At 39.6% G+C, this 25,457-nt stretch overlaps 1 protein-coding gene across 2 annotated transcripts in view; it reads left to right on the forward strand.

The window, feature by feature from the left end:
- Positions 1–25,457, forward strand: part of C2CD2L (C2CD2 like) — a 1,057,749-nt gene that overhangs the window by 515,728 nt on the left and 516,564 nt on the right. The gene's annotated exons all lie outside the window — the stretch shown is intronic.

Genomic DNA, 25,457 nt, shown 5'->3' on the forward strand with positions numbered 1-25,457 from the left:
TTTTTGAGAGAAGGCATACCGTGCAGATCCAAGAGGTTGGAAGAGAAGCGTGGCAAACGGGGAGAATATCTTCAACCCTCAGTACATACATTTGAGGCAGGATTTTTGTCCAAAGAATTACAGGAGCAGACAATCCCACAGAAATTAACGTTTAACTGTCTGGATTCAACTAACAAATGTATTATTTTTGAATATGGGGCTGTATAGTTTATAACTATTCTCATGTTGTTATTCCATCTTTTGGCCGCTTCTTCCAAAAAGGGTTCAGATTTGTTCCTTCAGGTAAGCTCAATGAGACTGACATTTTAATTAAGTTAAAATTATTCACTAGGAAGTTGAACTTGAAATGTACTTTGACTGGATATAGTTACAATGCGTCTGACACAGGTTTGGTTAGGAGCAGTACCTTTAATCCACCAGTCATATCACCCGTTGCTTTGTTTGAACAGCTGTGTGAAAAAAGTATGCGTGAATGGTGCTCTAGTAAAAGACCGAGATATAATCTTACCCACGAGGAAAGAAATCTTTTATATGCTTTGTGTAATGATAGGAACCAGAGTGTAATGAAACCAGATGGGGGTGGGGATTATTATTATGGATCAGCATAATTATGTTTCTAAAATGAAATGGTTTGAAGATTTAAACAACAGTGAATATTTCACTGAAGTATCTCGTAATGAGATCAGCATTGCCTATCATGGTACCGATTTAGCTTTGGAGGACATTTTTGTAATACATTATATACTGCAGAAGTTAAGGGAATTCCTTTTCATTAAAAATCCTAAAATTCCAGCAATCTTTGGCATTCCCAAGATCCAGAAGTCCGTTATTGACCCCCCCCCCCTTAATACCCACTGTTGTGTCAGCAGGTTCCAAAGCAGAACCCTTGGCAAAGTTTATGGATTTTAAATTAAAATGTTTTTCAGTAAATAAAAACATCTTCATAAGGACTCCTGGCACTTTTCGGAAGTGCTAGCCAATACTGCTTTTATATCGGACTGCCTTTTTGCCACTGTAGATATTAAAGATGTATTTCTGGTGATCCCACATGAGCAAGGACTTGATTGTTTTTATGAAGTAATGGTCATAGGTACTAATTTAGACAACTCAGATGTAAAACTTAAAAGTAAAAGAAAAAAGTCATGGACGTTCAGAATTGCCATTTAACTGAAACACCTGATATCCTTAAAGGGTAATTTACATATATCCCATGTTGCCTCTGATTCAAGAGGTTTAAGGTATCACACAGTGGAAATTCTAGCTTTGCTAGATTTTTATTTTTGTGTTTTTAACCAATTGGTTTTCCTGTGTGACCTTTTTAAACATTGTTTTAGTTTATTAGTTGGGGTATTTTGTAGTCACTCTTAGATTTATGGATATCGGTTGGTTATGACTACCCTGTGTTCCCAAAAGTGAAACATTCCTCGTATGCTGTGCTGATGATGTCATAAGAAGGCAGAAACATGCATGTCCACAGCTAGAGGGGCTTGGCTTTATTGGCCTGAAATTGTCCATAAAAAGACTTAAAAGTAAAAGAAAAAGTCATGGATGTTCAGAATTGCCATTTAGCTAAAATACCTGATATCCTTAAAGGGTAATTTACATATATCTCATGTTGCCTCTGATTTGACAGGTTTAAGGTATCACACAGTGAAAATTCTAGCTTTGCTAGATTTTTCTTTTTGTGTTTTTAACCAATTGGTTTTCCTGTGTGACCTTTTTAAGCATTGTTTTAGTTTATCCCATTGTATGGAAATGGTTTTGGTCAATGACTTTGTTTTTTATGAAGGTGAATTCTTTAAACAACACAGAGGTGTAGCAATGGGAACAGCATCAGCTCCCATTTTTGCTAATATGGTCCTGTGGTTTTGGGAGACCACCATTGTGTTAAATTCACATTTTTCATCCGTGATGTAAATTTATCTAAGGCATGTAGATGACATTTTTGTCTTGTGGGAAGGTTCTGTTGATGATTTGGTAGATTTCATTAATTACTTGAATCATTCAACTGATTTTCTAGAATTTACCTATCAATGTAACAACCTTTCTGTCAACTTCTTGGATATTACTATTTCCAAGAATTTTGACTTTAGTAGATATGAATCCAACTTTTATAGAAAAGACACCTTTTCCAATGCTTACTTATATTTTGATAGTCAGCACCCTTTTTGGCAAAAAAGAAATTTAGTCAAAGGGCGGCTTACCAGACTGGACTGGTGTCTGATGATGATATGTTCAAAGAAGAATCCATTAAGTTATGTGAGTTATTCAAAGAATGTGGGTATCCACAACTGATGTTGGAAGAACTAAATAGGTGGGTGCATAATATGAGAGATACTAAATATATTCCCCTACTATGGAGAACTGAATCTTTAGTGGACGTACTTGAATTTAGTAACAATGAAAATTTATCCCAAGTGTTTGTCATTGAATTTAATAAGGGCATTGGTTCTTTGAAAAACATGATTAACAACCATTGGAATACTGTATTTGGCACCCTAGGTATGTTTAATTAAGTTGGGCAACAGCCTAGATTTGTTTTCAAGAATAGTATGAATCTTAAGGCTTTTTTTGAGAAAATAAGTCCTTAGAGGGAATCTGTACCAGGAATGTGGGTGCGAAGTGTTGGGCTTGGAAACAATGTAGATTTATCCTACAAGGGTCCTATTTTTCCATTGCTGGTTATTTAAAGCTGATTTCTATAATAGGCAATTATAATTGCAATACTAAGGGTGTAATTTACATTGCATTTTGTGCATCTTGTCCAGCTTCTATGTCGGAAAGACTGTTGGCCCTTTAAGGGTCCGAATATACCAAGATATTTATGCTATTAACAAAGCCAATAGTACTAATGCACTTTATAAGCATTCTGTTACATGTAAGGATTACAGAATATTTTCATTTATTATTTTAGGAAAGGTGTCTAACTTTGTTAGAGAAGGTGACTGGGAACTACTTGTGGAATATAGAGAGCTTCAATGGCAACTTTTATTGAATGCCAATGTTCCACCAGGTTTAATGACTTTATTTCTGTCAAGCCTATGTTGAAAACTAAGTCTGCTATTTTATAAATTTTGTGTCACATATATTTATAGTCCTTTGGTGTTTAATTATGTTGTAGATGTATATCAGCTTTATTATGTATTTACAGGCTGCATATTTTATGATTTTGTGTGTGTATCACTTTAAATTTTTAACTTTGGCACATTTAAAGGTATTTAAAGAGGTGGAGTGATTTGTTACAATGTTTCTGATAAAGTTCCATTTGTCAAAGGAATGAAAGTGTTTAAACTGTGGAAAACTGTGAATTAAAAGTTCTGGTTATGATATTTGGTGCAGCATTTTTGTTTTAACAGTTGTATATTGGATGCTTTGTTCACGGCTTGGTTTATTATATTTCAAAAGAAACTGATATCCTTTGAGCGGGTGTTCATGCTCCCATTGGACTTGTGAATGTATAACAATACTGTTGGGGATCTATTTTAGATTTTTCCAGTCTGAACAAGTCTTTAAACCTGATAAGTTCAGGATGGTCAATATTTTGGTCCCGTCTTGTCCCTGTTTCTGCAGGGCCATGGATGGTAACTCTGAACCCAAAGGAGACTCATTGTCATACCACTCAACTGTACAGGTTTTCACAGAATGTCCAGATTTTTGCCTCATATTTTTGGTGTGTTCCCCCTAAAACCTGTCCCTTTCTGGCAAATAGCTGAGGATTGAAGTCATTCAATAATGCCAGACATTTGAGTTTAAGACACCACATCCTTCAGAAAATTCATGCTAATGCAAAACTTATTCTTCTTTCAACTTTCTAAGTTTGTAAGGGCAATATTTAAAATCTGTCCTTATTTGTCCCCCCATCATTTTAGGCTTTGTCCATATTTTTTGCTCTTAAGAGGTTGGTATGCTTATTGTACCTTCTAGCTAAAACTAACAGGAGGGTTCTAATGTCTGAAACAGGAAATCATCACTTTGAGTTTTCAGTCCTTCTGTTGGTGTGGAGCTCTTCCTGGAATCATAGCCAAATGTCTGGTTCCAGCAGTAGTGACTTTTCAACTGAAGGGCATTGTTATTTTGTGTATCTGGATGATTTCCTTTTGCCGGCTTATTTTTAGGGCCGCTTTGCTGTAGAAATTGAAGGTAGTGATTCCTTAATGGTCTTACTGGAGTTCACCATCAAGGAGAAGAAAAAACACAACTGAGCCTTTCTTTGTTGTTAGAGCCTTGTTGAATTCAGAGATAGCCTTTCACCAAGGGCAGGATTTAGTAAAGTGTGACTTTTCAATGGGGCATTTCCAACCAGCTTCTGTTGAAGACCTCTTCCTCATATTCTAGCTCATACATTAGTCTGCATTGTGATGGTCCTAGATGACAGATTTCATATGATAAAATGTTAGCATTATTTTGGGTGTCTTTGGAATTGGGATTTGCAGCATTTGGACAATTCATTGTTGATGATTTCCTCACTGATCAAAGAACTCCAGTGGTGGATTTCAATGGTACAAGGAAATTTGGTATCAAATGCAAGGTGGGAAGCTCACACTGAAACCTGGTTCTTTTCAGAGTGAGTGGTCTCCATCTTATGTGAGTGCTCACATCTCTGAGAAAGAGATGTTGGCAGTGATTGTTAGACAAGGCCTTCGAGAAGTGTTCATCAAGGTAGTCTTTTGAATGATATTCATATATGTCACAGCATTGTGTTACAAAATCTAGAAGATTGGCACGTGTTCATGTCAGCTTTGGAATTTGGCCTTACATTTTTGATTTATGTGCAATTCATCTGGCAAGATATCAGAATATAATGGCAAATCACTTAATTGCACAGTGAGAGTGGATCATTGGTGATAGCTGCATTAGGAGACTCTTCTGGCTTCAGAGATTCCCTAAATGGATCCTTTTGCTGCACAGTGACTTGGCTCAAAATACTTTTGACAAGGATATAGAATACTCTTTAAAGACCTCAGATAGGGCAACTGCTGAGGACAAAAAAAGAAAAAAAAAATGAAAGGAGACAGTTGAGTCTACAATGTAAGTTCAAGATGGAAGTAGATGGCTGCCTAGAATGAACCGTGTGGTCTTAATAATTTTATCTGTTCCTTAGCAGTCTCAGTATGGAATCCTATTAGTTTTGCTACTAGCTAGATTATATTTTGAAGTATTTACCCATGATGAAGAGTTTAGCATGCCTGACATTATGTTAATCAAAATGACTGGGACATTGGATGCTAGCAGTTAATGGCTATGGATTTGTTATTATGCATTTAGTGTTTCTCTACATTGTTTTACTTGGCGATGCTTCGTCTTGATGCTGTGATATGCACTTTCTTTATCTGAACTTGACTTTTGTATTTACTTGAAATTCATACTTATTTGAGAGCAGAGAAACCTTTGCAGCTGTTGGCATTTTGTTGAAGTGCCACTGTCAGTTTTTCTGTTCGATACCAGGATTTACTGTCAGTGTATCCAGAACTTGACTTTCATGTCTATATATTGCTATTTTCAGCCTATGAGACATAAAGAACTTTTGCTAGATTTAAAACAAGTTTCCATTAGAGGATATCTGTGAGATGCCACTTTTTCCTGGAAGTTCTACTTTGTTCTCTCTTGGAATTCTGGCATTCCTGGAAGTGTTTTGTTTATCATTTTAGTGGTTTTGTTTGTGGATACCTGCATGGCTGAATGCTTCATTATGGAACTGTTTATTGGACTGGTTTCAAAGTTGGACGTCAGTTATAGTTCTTAATTTAAGACTCTTGTATTATTTTACTGTATGACTTTTTAGAACGCCAAAGTAATTTATAGCTTATTTTCTAATATTCATATTTGTTACATTTTCTGAAAAATGCAAGTATGTGCAAGGCTGAATGTGTATCGGATAATAATTTCTCCGCTTTTACTTTGATTTATTTCCATTGATAATGTTCATTGTTTGTAAAACAAATGCTTTGGAAATAGTCACTATAATCAGCTTAAGCTTGCCAAAACAGTCATGATTTTCTGTTCTGCTGGAAAGTATGGAGCAGTCTGTGCAAGTCTCTGTGTCTGTCTCTATCTTTGTTTCTGTCTTTATCTCTGTCTGCATTTCTATCTTTGTGTTTTTCTCTAAGGAAAAATTCTGATGTGACAGCAGTAGGAAAGGGTTCTGTACCCCTTTTGTCACATTTTATACTGTACAGTGTGGTTGCTGATACTTTAGTGCCTGACCAGGAATTGTTTTGGTTTGTGGTTCAGATTTGTAGGAGATGAAGAAGCTTGCTGCAGAATAGAAGTTGTTTTTGTGTTGATGTCGACAGGAGAGTTTCTCTGCCACAACTAGAGCTACTGGCTACTTTGAATATTTTGCACACCTGCACAGTAAAGACCTTTCTTTTTTCTGTTCTTTTGCATTGCTCTTTACTTTTGACTTATCAGAAAACCCATCTTGATTTTGCATTCCAAACCTGTGAAGGTATTACTTTCCTAGTGTGTAAATTGTGATTATTATTTGAGAAGTAAACAAAACCTTCTTGTCAACTGATTTATTTTGTTTAATTGAAGTTCCTGTCCTAACAGCTGGTGTTTTAGTGGCAGTCGCTTGCCTTGCTGTATTGCCTTCATTATATGATGTTTGGTTCCTGGAGTACTAGTTGCATTCCCATTGATTGAAAGCCACATTCATCAAAAGTGCCTTCTCTAACAGAGATACCCCCCTGAAATTTTACAGAGTGTCTGCGACATCAATACAACCCCCTTTACTTACATGTAAATAAACTGGGATTGCAGCACTGCTGAGTAAAGGAAACTTTTGATGAATTAGCCAATGTGATCAGTAGGGGTGCAATGAGGTGTTCTGCTACCACATTTTTATAAGGTTGTTCTAGCCTTGCAGGTCAATTCCTCCTCATTGCCCAAGGTTTAGTCAGACATTGCTTTGAATTAAAATGTCCAGTTCTCATGCTTTTATGCTTATCCTCATAATGCTTTTGAATGGTTGCAACACAGCATGTTACCTGGGAGACTTCTTTAGACATGTTTCTAGGACAAAAGATACCAGGAAATCGTAGCACTTGTCTATGCCTTTTAGTTTAATGTTGGAGGAAGCCTTCAGACATTATATTCATAGTTCAGTGTTCTACCCATGTATTATGAATTCTGGAAAGATTGGAATGAGAGAAATAAAGTCCTAAATTTGTATGAAGCGCTTGTCATAACAGATGTTTGAAATCCATACCTGTCTTTTGGAAAGAAGTACCCTCTCACCCCTATTCAAGATGTATTTATATATTTATTTGTCTTTGTTGACTGGAAAAGTCCGAATGGGAAAAGTCCATTTTCATTGGCGGCTGCGTGAGAAAAGCTCCAGTAAAATTACATGTACATTGATGTTTACAAACAATAAACAGTTGGTATGTTATAAATATATACATTGGGTTACATTTACAGTCATGAAATATATAAAGTGCATATTTATAGTAATATAACCTATTTGTAGCTCCATTTTGGGTAAAGCACGGATCTGTGATCCTTGCACCAACAACTGATATTTTAGAATTACAGTATCCTGTGAGTTGTTCAAATACAGATTTATTAGGGAGTTCTGGGGGATCCTGTTGAAGGAAGGGTAAGAAGTCAGTTGAAGAATATGTAGTGGAAGTGACAGGTGGTAGATGTAGAAGGACAGAGCTAGTAAGGTGTTAATGAAAGATCGGGCTATGGGATTAGTTTAGTTTACCAGTTAAGTGGTATTAAGAAAGAGTTGCTTGCTAGACTATGGGTTAGGGCTGAGGTAAGGTGCCAGCAGTTTAGGACTAGGGGACATTTTAGCACGTGTGTGGAGAAAAAGAGAGCAGACACATATGATGAAAAGAGAAAATTAAAAGGGAAGAGAAATTATTTTGAAGAGGCGTGTGCAGAAAAGAATATAGATGCATGCAATGCAAAATAGTGCAGTGTTAGCCTAGGAAGGAAGAATGAAGAGGTGAATTGGAAATTAGCATATACTGATCATGTGAAAAGTCTCAGCCTGTTGATGAGCATAAGAATAACTAAGTTTGGTTCAAATATTATTTAAGCTTATATTTAAAGCTTGAGTTGTTCAGTCAGTTTTGTTTTGCAGGGATGGTGTTCCAAAGATTGGAGACATAGTAAGAGTACAGTGAGTCTCCTGTTGCATTATTTGACTTGTTTGTGATTAGCAGGAATTTTTTTTACCAGAATGGAGGTCCCTTGTTGGAGTAGGGCAGTAAGATATTTTTAGTACTGGACATTTATCTGGCTAATGAATACATTTGTATGCAGTAATTAACTGTGAGTATGTAGCTGTTCAGTGCAAGTCAGTTTAGTTGTTTTAAGCATGGCAGTAGTGGGTCATATGAGCAAGGTTAGTAGCAAATTTTGTTGTTTTATCATAACGGGAGGCTAGTTTGTTTTTATGTGTAGTATTTCAATTTAATAGGATAGGAGAAGCATGTAAGAGGGCTGGAAGTAGGCAGGTTGAGGCTAGAGTTTTTCTTGCAGTGTTGGTAAAGTATTGTTTAGCCCTGTAGTGGAAGCCAAGCTTTTGGTATGTCTTTTTAATGGTCTGTAGTATATGTTGGTCAGATTTGTGATTATCAGCTGTTATAACACCTAGTAGCTTGCTCTCATTGGTTACTTTTTGGGGTTATCAGTATGTATTTATTCTGTAATTCTCATGTGCCTGCTGTGTTGGTGTTGAGAGGGATAGTCGGATTGTCAGGTCCTGCATTTATGTGGGCTGAGATTTAAAGTATTTCATATTCTGCAGCAGGGTATCACCTTATAGATAGCATAACACAGATGTGTAGTAATTCTGTACATGTCTGGATCCTAGTAATTATGAAAGGAGATATAATCAGATTCCTGAGGGGGAGAGATTACTTTTTGTCTGCTATCATAGCTTGTATTGAGAGAGAGTCACATATGTAACGTATGTGTGAATAGAGAAAGTGATGCAGTCCTAATGCTGTTTCTAACATGCGGTGAAGTTGGAGATGTTCCTCAGTAGTCCACTGTTGTAGTAGTGGCCAGCTTCCAAAGCTTAAGGGCATCTTCCGTGCATCCTAACCACTGTGCAACTCGAGGAGATTGGTATAAAGTCAGTGGTTAGCATGCCAAACTTTCTGAATTTTGTTGCCATTGATTTGTGCTCTTCTGTGTGCGCTTTAAGTGATCGGTCAGCTGGTGGGTCACCAAGGCTGGACAGATAAGTACGCAACTGGGGAACGCCTTCCACTTTATCAATATCTGTGAAAAAACATTATTCTTTTCTCACAGAAGTTATTGCTAGGGGTTAGAATTGATGTTTTTCGTTGTTGCCACTAAAAAAGTTTACTTTAAATTTTACATTTTCAGTCAGGATTCCCTGTAAGGAAATTCATTTCAGATTATTTCTTTTTTCTGTAAAAATGTTGCTTTTCTATCAGAAACTACAGCTAGAGGGGTTAAGACTAGAGGTTTGGGGGGGTCATCATTAAAATTTTACTTCACAATTTCAAATTCCCAGTCAGGCTGTGCCACTGACTCTTCAAGGCTCTGATACTTGCTTGTCAGGCACTTTTTCTTCCCTCCCCCATCCACAAGAAGAAGGAAGTTATATGGAAGGCTAGGGTTTTCAAGCTTGCTTCCTCTTTGCATCAGCTGCTGATGTATGACTCTGCTGTGACCATTTCAGGTATCTCGGACTGCTTATTGATTTCTCTGAATCCATCTGGTTTTGCTGGTTAAGAAGCCACTAAGGACTAGGAGTCTAGCACATCCACTGTCACTGTTAAAGCAGAACGGCTCCCACAGACTGAAAAAAGCATGTTTATTTCATCAAGTCTTGATGTTTCCTACATTTCAACACCACTTTGGATTCTGTGTACTTTTTTTCATATATTTAAATGTAATTTCAGAGTATGCCCACATGGGGTCTGGCATCTTGATTTTTTAGTCTACCTCTAGGTATCCCACAGTGCATTGTTTGGCTTTAAAATATTACATCATAGCCCCTAAGCTCCCGTCAGTGCATTGACTCCATATGTGTTTTCACATATACCCTGCTTTCTTTAGTCAGTCAGGTTTAATTACTATTTCTTGCCTTTCAGTGACTACTTAAAATACAAACAGGGATAATTACACAGAATAGCATTCTCAGCACATGAACTTTGTCTCCTGCTGTGATCTCTCAATTACAACAGCATACGGCTCAAATTTGCCACTTTGACAGATACGAAGGAAAGGAGTTTTGAGGATGGGAGATGAGTTTAAGGACTACAACTCAGGCATAAAAAAAAGAAAGAAAATTTGCCTTTTTAGAAAGAAAAAGAAGTAACAGGCACTAAGAATAGTGTTATGTGTGATTAGCCCTGTTTGTCTTTTAAGTAGTCATTGAAAAGCATAAAATGGTAATTAAACCTGACTGACTAAAAGAAAGCAACAGTATACATGAAAACTCAAGTAAAGTCAATGCATTGATGGGTGCTTAGGGGCTATGATGTAATATTTTAAAGCCAAACCCTGCAATGTGGGATTCCTAGAGGTAGACTAAAAAAAATCAAGATGCTGGACCCCATGTGGGAAGACTCTGGAAATACATTTAAAAATATAAAAAAAAGAATATAGAGTCCAAAAGTGGAGTTAAAATGTAGGAAACATCAAGACACAATAAAATAAACATGTTTTTTTCAGTCTGTGGGTGCAGTTCTCTTTTAAGTCTGTCTTCTTGAGGCAAGGGAGAACCACACTTTTTGGTGTTGGAGGATGGAGTGGATGAAGCTCTACTGCAAAGCAACTCACCGTAAGGAAGATGATTCTCGGGGAAGGGACCCATCCACAGGTCAGTCTTTTTCTGGGGGGAGGAGTCTCCCTGGAAAAGAAAAACAAAGGCAGACACTTTTCTTCTCCTGTTTCACATAGGATGGACAGAGAAGATTGGCTGGGTTTTGCTACGGGCTTATTTCAAGCATTTCAATCTTTATATTCTGACTCTTTGCAAATTTTTAAAAGAAACAGATGTTTATGTCTCTATCAGATTTTGATTTTCAGTCTGATGGGAGAGAATTTAAATCAAAATTGTATTTCTCAAGTGCGTAAGCCACAGGATGGGAAATCAAATTGAGGAAAGTTTTTCTTCAGATCTCCCAGAAGAGTTTTATTTTTTTTTTTTGATACTATAACCAAAATGAAGGAGTTGTTTCAGTGGCAGCAAAAAGAAATTCCAGAATCCCAGAAAAGATATGACTTACTACAAGTAGATTCTCCTCAGTCTGCATCTGTTCCTCCTTTCTTACCAATATTAGACGATGCTTTCTTGACAGCCAGCAGTATGCTTGACAGTCATCCTCCTGCACGCAAACTCTGTATAAGGTTCCTCAGACTCACAAATTTCTCTTTTCAAGTCCCAGATCAGACCTGACAGTGATTTCCTTGGCAAAACCATCTTCTTACAAGCATCTTTTAGTGCTAACTGTATTCCTTCTGACAAGGATAAGAAAGCGTTTGAAAAGTTCGGAAGAATATTTATTCTTCTTCTACCTTAGCCTTCAGAATAGTGGATCATCAGGATGACATTTCTAACTTTTTGCTGGCTTCTTTTGATAAAATGAAAAAGGTAATTACTGATCTTCCTTTCTCAGAGACTATGACATCTCTGAATTAATATAATCAGTGTATCAGATAACCAAGCCCTCTTTAAAGTGTTCTTATGACTCTGCTGATGCTGGGTGAGTGATGAAAAGGTTTGCCTGGCTACATTGACAGAATTTACCAGAGAATGTCTGAGAAAGCTGAGATCATGAATGCTATCCTGGATAAAGAGTATTATTTGGCCACTCCTCTGGCCATGTCCTTAAAAGATTTGATGAAAAAGGAAAATTAATATAGGGGATCACTCAGATTTTTCTGCTGTCCATGCCAAAGTAATATAGGAACTTTCCTTACAGTTCAGGGTCCTTTTATGGAAAACAAAATAAATGATAACAGCAAGGTACAGGCACACAAAATTTCAGAAAGCAGTGGCAGGGAGGCTCAAAAAAAGGAGGTAAGGTGCTAAGATCAAGTGTAGTATCCAAAATCCAAGGACAGTCTATAAATAGATTTATCTATTTGCGTTTTTCATTTTCTAACCCCCCCACCAGTTTTTCAGTGAAACTGTGTCAAACTTTTACTTCCTTCTGTAGCACCAGATAACTTGGGCTCTGAGAATCATCCAAAGATGTTACATTTGGCAATGAGAGTCCCCTCCTCCTTTTTAGGGGATTCCTCCACGTGTCTCAATCAAACCTGCCTGTTTCCTTCCCTCTTGGAGCAAATGCTCTCTCATGGGTGCCATAGATCCTGTTCCCCAAATCAAACAGGAAAAGGATTTTATTCAAGAATGTTTCTGATGCCAAAGAAAGAAGAAACCCTGACTCCTGCCCTAGACCTTTCCTTTCTAAACCTTCAAATTAAAGTCCCAAAATTCAAAATGATGTCTCCACAGTCTGTTACCCCTCATTCCAGCTCTCAGCTTTTTTTTTTGGTAACTCTGGACTTAAGAGATGCTTAACGCTTTGCAAGTCAAAAAGATTTCAGATGTTTTAAAACTTTTAAACTTTTCATTGTGTAGTTTACATTTTCAATTCTCTGTGTTATCCTTTGGTTTGTTTACAGCTCTGAGGGTGTTTATAAAGTGCCTGGCATCAGTAATAGCCCTTTGCAGGTGGCAGGGCACTCATGGTTTCTCATATAGAAATGACTGCCTTATATTTGCAGGTTATTTTACAGTTTGTCAGGAATCTCTTCCTTGGGTAAGAAACCTTTATTCCCTCAGTCTGGGGTTTCAGGTGAACATAGGGAAATCTTCTCTCATTCTGGCTCAAGGATAGTGTTTCTGGGATGTCTTCCGGTTACATCTCTCATGACGGCTTTTCTTCCTCAGGACACAATATTTTTTTCAAGAAGCAGTTTCTGATATTCTTTAAACAGTCTGTGATATATCCAAGGGATGTATTAGGATTCTGGGTTTCATGATCCCTACAGTTCTCACAATTCCTTTGGGCAGACTTTACACAGGGAAAATGTAATGATTCGTCATATCAGATTGGGTCCAACACCAGCACTCCGTATCATTACATATTGCAGTACTGTAGTTTGTAAATAGCCAATAAGTCTGGTTGGTGGACCACTTATCTTTCAACTTCATAAAAAACATAAACTCCACGAGGAAAGGAACACCACTCGAAGGACAGAATAAATTCTGTATTAACACAGTTCTGGTACCTCGGCCTTTTGCCTTCTAATGGAATACTTTTCAAACACAATCTTGTCCATATAAATACCTCCAGTGCCAATTAATTAATTTACTAATTGACAAATTAACAATCTCATTTATAAATATTCATAGACTTTGAGCAATTGCACTTTTCCATATAACCAAGATGACACCCATTATGTTAGACATTTAGTTAATAATAATTATAACAATATTATTTACGTTATTAAATACTATACATTTTTGTATCCATTTTTAAACATTTTTAAGCACATTTTTAAATACATCATTAAATACATTTATTCTGTCCTTCGAGTGGTGTTACTTTCCTTATGGAGTTTGTTTTTTTATGAAGTTGGGTCCTTTGGATGTGTATTGAACACTTAACTTTCAACCCAGGTCTTCCCTTCACCTTTCTAGCTCCTGCTCAGTCTGTAACCACATGTGCCTCAGATTTTGCTTGAGGAGTTGTTTCCAATGGGGTGAAAGTTCAAGGTCTGTTGAGCAAGCAGAACACACTAAAACACATAAATGTCAAAGAAATGATGCGTGTAATAAATGCTGTGAAATCTCTGAATCATCACTGGGTTACAGACCCTCTTCTAGTAAATGTGGAGAACACACACAGTGATGTGGTACATAAGCAGACAGGGGGAACCGGATCCTGCCCTCATTGCAGACTAGCTATGGTAGCCTGGGAATTTGAACTCAACACAGTATATCCCTAGAGGCTACTTACATTCCATCAGAACTGAATAATGGTACAGACAGGCTGAGCAGAACCAGGACAGATGCCCACAAATGGAAGTTGAACCTAGGAGTCTATCAGGAATTGATTTAACTGTAGGGAACTCCTCAAAGAGATCTGTTTGCCTCCATTCACAACAGACAATTAAAGAAAGTCTGCTCCAGGACTCCCTGCAAAAAGACCTGGAAGACAGATGCTGAGATGTTAGGTACTCCTCAGTGTCCAATGGCATCTGCCAGTCGTTCAGAAGCTGACTAGCCTCTGCTTAAGAGAGAAAAAGATAAGAGACCCAAGCTTATGGCCTCAGATGACAACTATTCTCCGTCTGTTTTTCCTTCAAGGCTTATGATCATTGAAGAAGGCAAGGTGCTTTTGCAGCCCCCTTCTTTGTCTGAGGTGGTGGTGCAGGCCTCTGTCGAGACCCATTCGGAGTCCGACATGCTGTTGGGTTCCTTTGCTTCTGCACAGGCCCTTGCTTTCAGCTCATCGGTCAGGTCTGGCACTGTTCAGCAGGCTTTGGCTTCCAACGAGCACTCTTTAACCAATGATGCTCCTGTGCGGCTTCGGCCTGCACCGGCTTCTCATTCCTCCAGAGAGACAGGCGTCAGAATTTTGGATGTGCCTAGGCCCAAGGCCAGAGTGACTCCTAAGATGGGTGCTTCTGCAGTGCCTTCTCCTAGTCCTACCAGAGATATCTGCAGGACTTGGTTAGGCTAGCTGAAGACCTGATCTCCATAGTCATATCTAGACAAGCCCCCAGGAATTCTTTTCCCAGGAAAAAGAAAAGGAAAAATGGACTCTACTTCTGAAGTTTTTTCAGATCCTTTTGAATCTGTTGAGGATTCTGACCTAGAGGGGTCTGTTTCTGAAGAAGGACCCTCCCTCACTTCTTTTGAGGAATCAGATTCTGAGGACAACCTGGCCTCTGCTTCCCCCCCAGAAGATATTACCTTTTGAGACACTATCCATGCTATGAGGGAACATTTCCAGTGGAAGCACAGGAATACCCTCAGTCTAAAAAGAGAAGAAAGGAGTTCCAGGGTCCTCCAGAGCGCAAACTTCTTGCTATTCCACCTGTTTTATAGGTGGTTGAGGATGTCTTCTTGGATTCCTCCTTGAATCCTCTCTTCCCCCACCCCTCAAAAAACAGGTTTTATAGGGTACAGGACTCCCATAAATACCTTTTCAAAAATCCATCTGCTGATCCAGAGGTGGTCACCTCAGGACCCAAAGGGGCCAGAGCCAGTTCCTCTAAAAATCCTTTATGTACAGATAAAGAGAGCAGGACTCTTGATAAACTTGGGAAGAGGGTATGTACCTCAACCACCCATACCATGAGGGCTCTAAACTGCCAATTTCACATGATTAAATATCAGCAAACTATCCTGGATCAGCTGAAACAAAAGGTCTTTTCCCTTGAGGATAAAAACCTTTTTGTGGAACTTTTGGATCTTTGCCACTCCAGTTCACAGGTAGCTAGGTATTCCTTACACTGTGTCTAAGATGCTTTGGAGGCCTCTAGCTGTGTGGCAGCCACTGGTTGTGTTATTAGAAGACAAGCGGGGCTTTTTATGACCATGTTAAATCTAACCTTGATGCTCCCCTTGACAAGGACTTCCTGTTTGGATCTAAAGCTGAGGCTGTTCTTAAAAAGATGGAAGACAAAGCTAAATCTATGCAGACTGTGAAAAACTTCCTTCATATTCAGTCACCAAGGTTTAGTAGGAACTTCTCCACAAAACACTGGTCCTTTCCTGCCCAATCTAGAAGCAGACAGAGAAAATTCCAGTGGGAAAGGAAACAAAGCCAGTGGCAGCAACTGCAGAAACACAGGCAGTGGACCTCAGAAACTTCCAGGCAAGGGAGTTCTAGGCCACAGGCATCTGCCAGAAAGCAACAATGACTCAGCCACCCTGCTGTCCTTGCCTTCCCTCCACAAGACTAGGAGGAAGGCTGTCTCTGTTCAAACAAATTTGGTCCCTCATCACTTCAGACAAGTGCGTTCTAAGCATTATTTCAAATGGTTACAAACTCACTTTCAAAGAACCTTTAAAATTCTCAGGCTACACGGATATTCCTCCAAATAGAGTCCCTCTCTCAAATCTAGATTTTGAAAGCGGCTACTAGATGAAAGAAGCGTGCAGAACAGACCACCAGCAAAAATCCAGGTTTATTTAACCGCTTTTCGTCGTTTCAAACTTCATTAGAATAAAATCACATGATCATGACAAACATATATACACCACCCCACCTAACCATTGGTCAATGTAATTACATAATTTCCTCTAAAACAGACATTATACAAAGTTAATAAAAATATTAAAACTTGATATTCTTGCATGAAATACAACTGATAAACCTATAAAAAGTACATCGATTTTAATTTTAAAACAGAAGTCAAGGAAATTCTGTCATTAAGACCTGGTACTTGACAGACATTAGTTTTAATCTACCATGTCAATTCCTTAAATTCTAGTCATTCATCCATTGGTCCCCCTCTTGCTCCAAGATAAATATGGTCTATGGCCCCAAACTTAAAAGTATGTGTGGGGCATGCACAAATGTGCTTGTACAAAGCACTGTTTATGTTTTTATTCCTGATGTCATACAGGTATTGATAGACCCTTTGCCTCAGTGCTCTTTTGGTCTTACCAATATAGAAACTGTTGCATAGGTCACACACTGCGGCATACACAACCCCCTTTGAGTAACAGGAGTATCTCTTTCTAGGTTTTACCATACCATAACCAGTGATTTTGATGGCCTCACCTTGAAACATGGCTGAACACTGTTTACACCTCCCGCATTTATAGCAACCACCCAGTGTGGGTGCACAAGAGTCTCTTTCTAATAGGCCCTTTAAACTAACTTCCCTCTTATAAACTATAGTAGGCTTGTTTCCCACTACTGAGTGAACATCGTTGTCAATAGTGAACATGTCCCATAATCTACATATAATGTTCCTGATATCGTAGAAGTCAACACTAAAAGGAAGAATAAAAGCTCTTGAGAAACAGTCCTGTCTCCCAGTCTGGGTTGCTCCAGTTGGGCCATTCTCGTTGGACAATAAACAAGAAAATGTCCAGATTTCCCTTTTTCTAATCACCTCATTGGCAGTGTCCTGAACAAAATTGCCAGGGTAACCTCTTCCAGTCAGCATGTTTTTTAACTTAGCACACTCACTCAAAAAATCATCCAGTCCTGACACCATTCTAGCTAACCTAACATACTGGCCCTTAACTACGGCTCTTTTTTGGTGTACCGGGTGCCAGCTATCAAAATGCAACAGTGAGTTTGAGTATGTTGACTTCCTATACAAATGAGAAGTGAAAGCCTTGTTTACATAGTCTTTTTTGACTGTTACATCCAGAAAATTCAGTTGATCGTTGCCTCTGGCCATGGTGAATTTAAGGAAGGAGGTGGTTTGGTTAATGTAAATGAAGAACCTATCTAGTTCCTCTTCACTACCCTTCCAGAAAATCACCAGGTCATCAAGGTATCACCTATATAGGGCCCAAGAGTCTTTGTAAGTTGAATTTAAAATAAATAAATCCTCCCAGTCTGCCAGCACAATGTTGGCAAAACTGGGGACACAACAGGCGCACATCGTTACTCCTTGAAGAGAGGAGTCCCTCGAAGCAAATAAAATTGTTTTCCAGCACAAGCTCCATACATGTACGCACTGTCAAGATGGTGTTATGCGCTAGACTGGAGTTGAAACACAAATATTCATAAAACCACTCCAAGCCCTCATGGTGTGGAATGACTGAGAATAAATCTAGATTTTGTGCTCTAAGGGTTCAGTGGAACCAGTTCCACAACATCAGAAAGGAATAGGGTTCTAGTCTAGGCTGTTTCTGGTTCCCAGAAACAAAGGCTTACAGCTCCTATCCTAGACCTGTCCACCTTCAGTCAGTTTCTCATGGTTCCAAAATTCATAATGTTGATTGTTAAAAACTCTTGCCCATGATAGCCCCACAGGAGTTCTGGTCTCACTGGATTTAAAAGATGCCTACCTGCATATTCCCCTACAGGAATCGCACAGAAGCTTTCTTTGCTTCAGAGCAGGTACCAGTCACTTTCAATTTTCAGCAATGCCCTTTGGCTTATCTACTGCTCCCAGGGTTTTCACCAAGTACTTAACCCCTGTAATTGCCTTTTGCAGGACCAGAGAGGTCCAAATCTACCCCTACTTTGATGATTGCCTACTACAGGCCACAAATCTGTCAAAACTTCTCAAGGATCTGATGTTTACCCAGAACCTCCTGACCTCCCTGGACTTCACCATAAATCTGCTAAAATCCAACACTGTTCTGTCCACCAGGATAGTTTTCCTGGGGGGCCTGCGGGACTCCTCTCTTCAAAAAGCCTTCCTTCCCCCAGATAAGGTCTCCTTTTTGACCCACTACTTCAAAAGAATCCAGCAGAAACAATGCATCTCAGCCAGATTGTTCCTCCAAGAACCGGGCTGCATGGCATATTGTATTGTCATGGTTCCCCTGACCAGGCTGCACATGAGGAAACTCCAATGGTACGTCAGAAACATAGTGTCAACACTCTCAGTCCCTGGCAACCAAGATACAGTTGATTCCTTGCCTTAAGAAGGAGTTGGCATGGTAGGCACAGGCTTGTGCACAAAATCATGTTCTTCCATTCAGATTCACTCCCCAGGGCCAACATCTCACCACAGATTCCTCAGAGACAGCCTGGGGGACTCACTTCTAACACTTTCAATCCCAAGGGAAGTGGGAGATTCAGTTCAAGGACATGCACATAAACTGGAAATAGCTTATGGCAGTGCAAAAAGGCCTGATAGCTTTCAAGGAAAAAAATGGGAACCAGGGGCCCTGTTAGTGAAGACAGACAACACCACAGTTATGTGGTACATAAACAAGCAGGGGGGCACCCACTGTTACCCTCTGTGTCATCTAGCAGTGCAAGTTTGGGAAACTGCTCACTCTCTGAGCTATTGCACATCCTGGCACAATACCTTCCAGGTGCTCAAAATACTCTACCATAATACATCATCAGAAACTTGATGGACCCTACATCTGCACTGGGAAATATTTCTCAGCATGGTCCAGAGATGGGGAGTCCTACAGGTAGATATTTTTGCCATCAAGAAAAATGCTCAATTGAAAAGATTTTGTTCCAGGAACAAACAGCTATCTGCCTGGAGGACAGATGCTTTCTCCTTCCTTTGGAATCACCTCTTCATTTATGCATTCCCTACCCTACCTCTACTTCCTCGGATGCTTCTAAAGATAAAAGAAGAGGGCCCGAGGGCAGTACAAATAGCCCCAGACTGGCCCAGGCAGCACTGGTGTCCTCTGCTTCTCAAACTAACCAATGAGAATCCATGGCTGTTGCCTGAGAGAGTCAACCCTTATAACTCAGGAAAAGAGGATTGTGTGCCCAGCCTGCTAATGCTCAGCCTTTCAGCTTGGATAATTCCACAATAGAGAAGACCAAACCTGCCCTAATCATACTGGTTCAGGACATTCTTAAGAAGGCTGGAAGGCCTAGTACTAGAAATCTTTCTCGGTTAAGTGGAAAAGATTTTCCATTTTGTACCAACAGCACCACCACAATCCTAATTCAGCCCAGATTTCTGTCATTCTAGATTATCTAGCTAGTCTGGCTGATAAAGGCCTTTCCTACTCCATTAAAATTCATGCCTCTGCCATTTCGGCCCATGTACTTGCGCTTCCTCCTGTCTTTTCCCATCCCCTGTTAAGGCAGTTTGTTAGGGGGAGTCACCCACATCATTTCACCCTGGAGGCAACATAACCTTCCATGGGACCTTAATTTTTGAACCTGCAGCCTCTACCTATCTAAAGTTTCTAACTTGAAAAACTGCCCTTCTGCTGGTTATCAGCTCAACTAGGAGAGTGTCTGAGCTGCAGGGTCTCATGGCAGTGGAGCCATTCCTCATCTTCCACCCAGACAAGGTTTCTCCTCAGAACTAACCCTTCCTTCATGCCCAGGGTGGTCACTGACACTTCTCTAAATCAGGCCATTCACCTGCCTACATTACTTCCAACCCCCAGAACCAAGGGAAAAGAATACTTCATTCTTTGGGTGTATATAGGCAGCTCCATTACTATCTTGATAGACCTAAAGCACTGAGAAAATCTGATCTTTGCCCCAGGCTTTGATGAAAAACTAACTTCTAAACAGACTGTCTCAAAATGGATCTCCCACTGCAACTTATTTTGTTACAACCATCATGACAAAAAGTCACCAGAGGCTGTCAGGTCACACTCCACTGTGGCTACTGCAACCACTGCTGCCTTCCTGAAAGGAGTCCATACCAAGGACATTCTGGAAGCTGCTCTGTGGTCGTCTGTGCATACTTTCACCAAATGCTACCACTTAGCAGCCTTCTCCAGGCACAGAGCAGGATTCGCCACTGCCGTCCTGCAGGGCATCCTCTCCTCTCCCTGATTTCCTTCCACCTTCATTTCACCTTTGGGAATCATCCCACAAGTCCTAACTGCAACAGTGAAACATGAAAAACATAGTACAGTTGTGTGCACTTACCATAAATGTAGATGTTAGTGTGTTCACTGTTGCAGTCTTCTTTTCCTCTCTCTTTCTCCTGTAGCATACTAGGTAGTCTACTTATAACTTCTTCTCTAGCCAAGGGAATCTCCTTTGGCCTCGCCTCCTGTATAGGTTCTATTCCTGTTACCTACTGCCCATTTAGGGGCTCCTACTTTTTAGGGGGCAAGAAAAAACTGATATGCTGTTGGTTGGCTCCCTATATACCCAAGCACACTGACAGTGGTTAGGATGTCTGCCAGCCTAAGGAGTAGGGGAATTTTACTCTGGTAGTCAGGCCGGCCAAGGGCTTTCACGGCAGGGAATCCCACAAGTCATGAGTGCAACAGTGAATATACTCGTACATCTACATTTATGTTAAGTGTACACAACTGTACTTTCTTCCAAAAATTTAGAAGGACTCTCCTAGGATAATTGTGGTGACCTCTTTAGGCCCAGACAGCATTAGTTTTCTCTTTTGAAAATGGCCAAGAGCATATGCCACAAGCTTAAGCTTCCTCACAGAATGCACATTATCCCAACACGGGGCTTGTTTGATACACTCCAGCCTTCAAATTGTTCAATTGACTGCCGTAATGATGCAGTTTCAGTAGCTTTTAGGTAACTTTTTTTCCCTGAGGATGTGCAGCAGCTATTAAACGAAGCTAAGATATATGCCACTAGAAAATAATGCATGGGTTTAAGTGGAAGAGATTTTCTACTTGGTGCCAAAGTAAGAATCAGGATCCTCCTCAGTCTGCTAATGAAAGGGTCTTGCTTACCTTGGATTTGCACAGACAGCCTCAGGTACTATTAGGATAAAACTAAGACCATTTGAAAGTCTGACATGCTTTTTGTTTCTTTTCATCTCAGGACATTGGATTTGGCTGTTTCTAAGAAACCTTCTCCTTCTGAATATGTAAGGCCATTTATTTTTGTTATTCTTTTCATGGCAAAACTTTGTCTATTTCTGTTAGAGATCATTCCACTAGGGATGTTGCCTCTTCTGGTGCTTTCTTTAAGGGGTTGGACACCACTTCTCTTCTTGAAGCTGCTACTTGGTCTTCAGTGCATACCTTAACTAAGCTTTATAAGTTGGATATGGTTTCCAGAGCCAGAGCAGGTTTTCGTAGAGCCATTTTGTATGGGTTTGTTGAAAGCTCTTCTCAGCCTTCTACCTCCTATTCCTTGAGCTTTTTTACTCTTCCTATAGTAAAGAATGCCGCAACAGTGATAGAGAAGGACATAGTACAATTGCGTAAAATCTTATCATAACAGTAGATGTCCTTCTCTTCACTGTTGCAGTATTCGCTCCCTCCCTCCAACCCCCTCTTGTGTGTTCTGGTTTTTGTTTTGGATTCTGTTCTGGCTGAGGTCTCCCCTTTTTCTTCTGCTTTTCTCCTTCTGGATATGCATGGATTCACCCTCTTGTGTGTTCTGGTTTTTGTTTTGGATTCTATTCTGGCTGAGGTCTCCCCTTTTTCTTCTGCTTTTCTCCTTCTGGATATGCATGGATTCCTTTGTGCTGTGGAGACTGTTCTTTACTGGGAAGATTCAGTTCTGGGTAACTGCATCTGTACATCTGTTTTGTGCCATGTGTCCTGTGTGGGGAGCATATGTGTGACGTATGGCACATATAATATTGTAAGGCTTTGGTATACTGGCCAAGCTTCAGGCTACCCTAGACAGGAGATCCGTTATGTAAAGAATACTGCAACAGTGAAGAGAAGGACATAGTACAATTGCGTAAAATCTTATCATAACAGTAGATGTCCTTCTCTTCACTGTTGCAGTATTCGCTCCCTCCCTCCAACCCCCTCTTGTGTGTTCTGTTTTTTGTTTTGGATTCTGTTCTGGCTGAGGTCTCCCCTTTTTCTTCTGCTTTTCTCCTTCTGGATATGCATGGATTCCCCCTCTTGTGTGTTCTGGTTTTTGTTTTGGATTCTATTCTGGCTGAGGTCTCCCCTTTTTCTTCTGCTTTTCTCCTTCTGGATATGCATGGATTCCTTTGTGCTGTGGAGACTGTTCTTTACTGGGAAGATTCAGTTCTGGGTAACTGCATCTGTACATCTGTTTTGTGCCATGTGTCCTGTGTGGGGAGCATATGTGTGACGTATGGCACATATAATATTGTAAGGCTTTGGTATACTGGCCAAGCTTCAGGCTACCCTAGACAGGAGATCCGTTATGTAAAGAATACTGCAACAGTGAAGAGAAGGACATCTACTTTACTTGTGGGTGTGACCAAAAGAAACAGAGAAAGGGATAATGACTAAGCAAGCATTTGTTCTGACAGGGAAAGCATTCCAGAAATGACAAAGACAAGACTGAGTTTCTAGAATTGTGACAGACTCGGGTTCAAAGAATAAAGGAGAAACCCACTAGAACTTTTAATATTTTTCAGAGCTGCTGACTGCTTGCATGGCTAAAGAGAGATAAAAATTGGGTCCTCTGGCACAGTGTACTGTGGTTAAAGGAGAAGGGGCTAGGGTGGTTTGGGAAAGTCTTATGAGCCACACTAAGTAACTGCCAGTCTTAGTCCTACAGGTGAAGGATATGAAACTACAAATGCATATCTGATATCAGTATGGTAAGTGGGTAACTTTCATTATTGGAGCTGGAATGTGTTGGACAGGTCAGTGGGAATGTGTGTAGGTTCATAGGTGTGTACTAGGCTAATGGCCCTGGAGCCTTTACAAGCCTAGCCCATAGGATTATCCTGGCATCATGCCACCTAACCTTAGTTCCTAGTGCCTCTGTTGAGCAGAGCCACTGGAGTGATCCCCGGAGTGAATTTTCTATTTCCCATCCACTCATCAAGATTTTTCTTGAGGAGGACCAGTGAGGTGCTCTGTTTGACATGTATGGGAAGTCTTTTCCATAGCACGAGCAGTCTCTGGGTTGTGTACCTGTCCCTCCAACATGTTCTTTTGATTGTGATAATGAGGTTGAGGTCTCTGGAACGTGTGGTGCGGAGGGATTGGGATTTCTTTCGATGTAGCATTTCTAACAGAGCTGGGTCAGACATGGCTTTGTAAGTCAAGCAGAGATCGTCTCTAAGTAGGCAATATGAGACAGAGAATAGTTGGAGTTTTTTGATTCTGTACATATAGGACAAGTATTTAAGGCGTAGGATCCTCTTTGTGAGGTACTTTTGCAGCCTCTACAGTTGTTGCAGCTGTCTAGTGAAGTCCATGCCAAATGGGGCATTGTACTCGATGACTGGCCTAATGAGTGAAGAGTAGAGGGAAGAGTACTCTTAATTATTAAAAAATAAATAAATAAACCTATGTGAGCACAGAGGTGGCAGCGGCCAGATGCTGCATTTCCAATGGACTAATTTGAAAATCAACTGGTATAGTAAATAACGTGTTTATTATTAGTGAAGCATTTAACTTGGTAGCCATTGTCACTGTAGAGAATGTTAATAACTAATTTGGGGACCTATCAGATGAGCTTGTTTTTTCCTTAAATATTTTTATCGGTTGTGGTTCAAAATACAAGAAAATATTTCTGTAGAATTAAATTTTTGTTTTTCATTGCAGTTCCTTTTATATTTAATAATTCAAATTAAGTAAAAATAACTGTGTATAATATTTACAGTAGATGTCTGCAGGAGTATATCATACCTACATAATAAATGATGAAATAACAAGAATATAAATATTATTAAAATAAATAATAGCTCTGATAAAAAGTCATACTGTCTCTCTGATGGAATTAAGTTGTTTTCAGTGTTGATCTTCTTTGTCAAACATTTTAATTTGACCTACATTCTAGTATTAGTTCTTTTGTAGTAGCTTGTCTTTGTCCATTTTCAAGTACAGTATCTGGTCTATTAGGACACAAACTGTTGCTGAAATTCTTTTTAGGAGGGGATTTGCAGTTTCTGACTGTTATACTGCGCTGGTACATGACCCAAAATATCTAAATAATGCTACCCCTTAAATGATCTGCTCTAAATGTATTATCAGTTTTTGCAGAAGTGTTTAGCATTTAAATTCTGTAACAGTACAGATTCTATCCAAATTATTTCTAACCTTGATTATTCAGTTTTTAAGGAAAAAGATACCTATCAGAAAACGTCATTAAAATTTTGTGGTGTTACTGCTTCCAGAGCAGAATGTTCTGTTCATCCCTGAAAACTATGAATTATCTGATACAGTGATTGCAGCCTTGTCTTTCTTTAGAGTTACAGTCTGATTTTCTGCTTTAGTGCTGTAGTTTATATATTTATAAGTACATGTGGGCACTGAAACCTTAAGTATTTGTTGTCCCATTCGATTCTCAGCTAGAGCGTCTTCTGTGTGGAGGCATGCGTGAATGAGCGTGCCTTCGTTGAAGGTTGTGCGTCAGGGCTGGTAACTCGACACGTAAAAATCCACTACCAAACATTAGCAGACCAGAGTTCCGCTGTGGCGACCCCTAACCGGGATAAGCCAAAAGACACAACAACAACATTCATTCATTGTATTTGCACATTTCCAGTAGCCACCCTGCTAGGGCAAGATTGACTATAAGGACTTCAGTAGTGTGTGCTTTCTCATTATACTGTGGAGTGTATTAGTAGTCTGGGAATGGAGTCATTGAAAACTCCCCATAGTCAGACCTGCAGCACTGTTGTGTACAGGGACTCCTGCTGGAAAAGGCTAGGTTTGCATTAGCTGTGAACTGTGTCACATACTGGTTCTGCAGCTTTATTTGTAGCACATCCTGTTTACATATACCTCTCAACTGTTCAGAATTTCCCAGAATGTCCAGATTTTTTCTTCATATTTTTGATCTGTTCCTTGCAGAAGTTTGTGGTTTTATTAGAAATTGTTGAAGATTAAAGCCACTATAGGATAACATACATTTGAGTTTCAGGCTTCGTATCCTTCAGAAAATGCATGCTAACACAAATCCTGTTATTCTACCAAATTTCTAATTTTATAA

This window comes from Protopterus annectens, chromosome 8.part0 (genome assembly GCF_019279795.1).
Source record: "Protopterus annectens isolate FY-2018-M chromosome 8.part0, PAN1.0, whole genome shotgun sequence".
Lineage (NCBI taxonomy): Eukaryota > Metazoa > Chordata > Ceratodontiformes > Protopteridae > Protopterus > Protopterus annectens.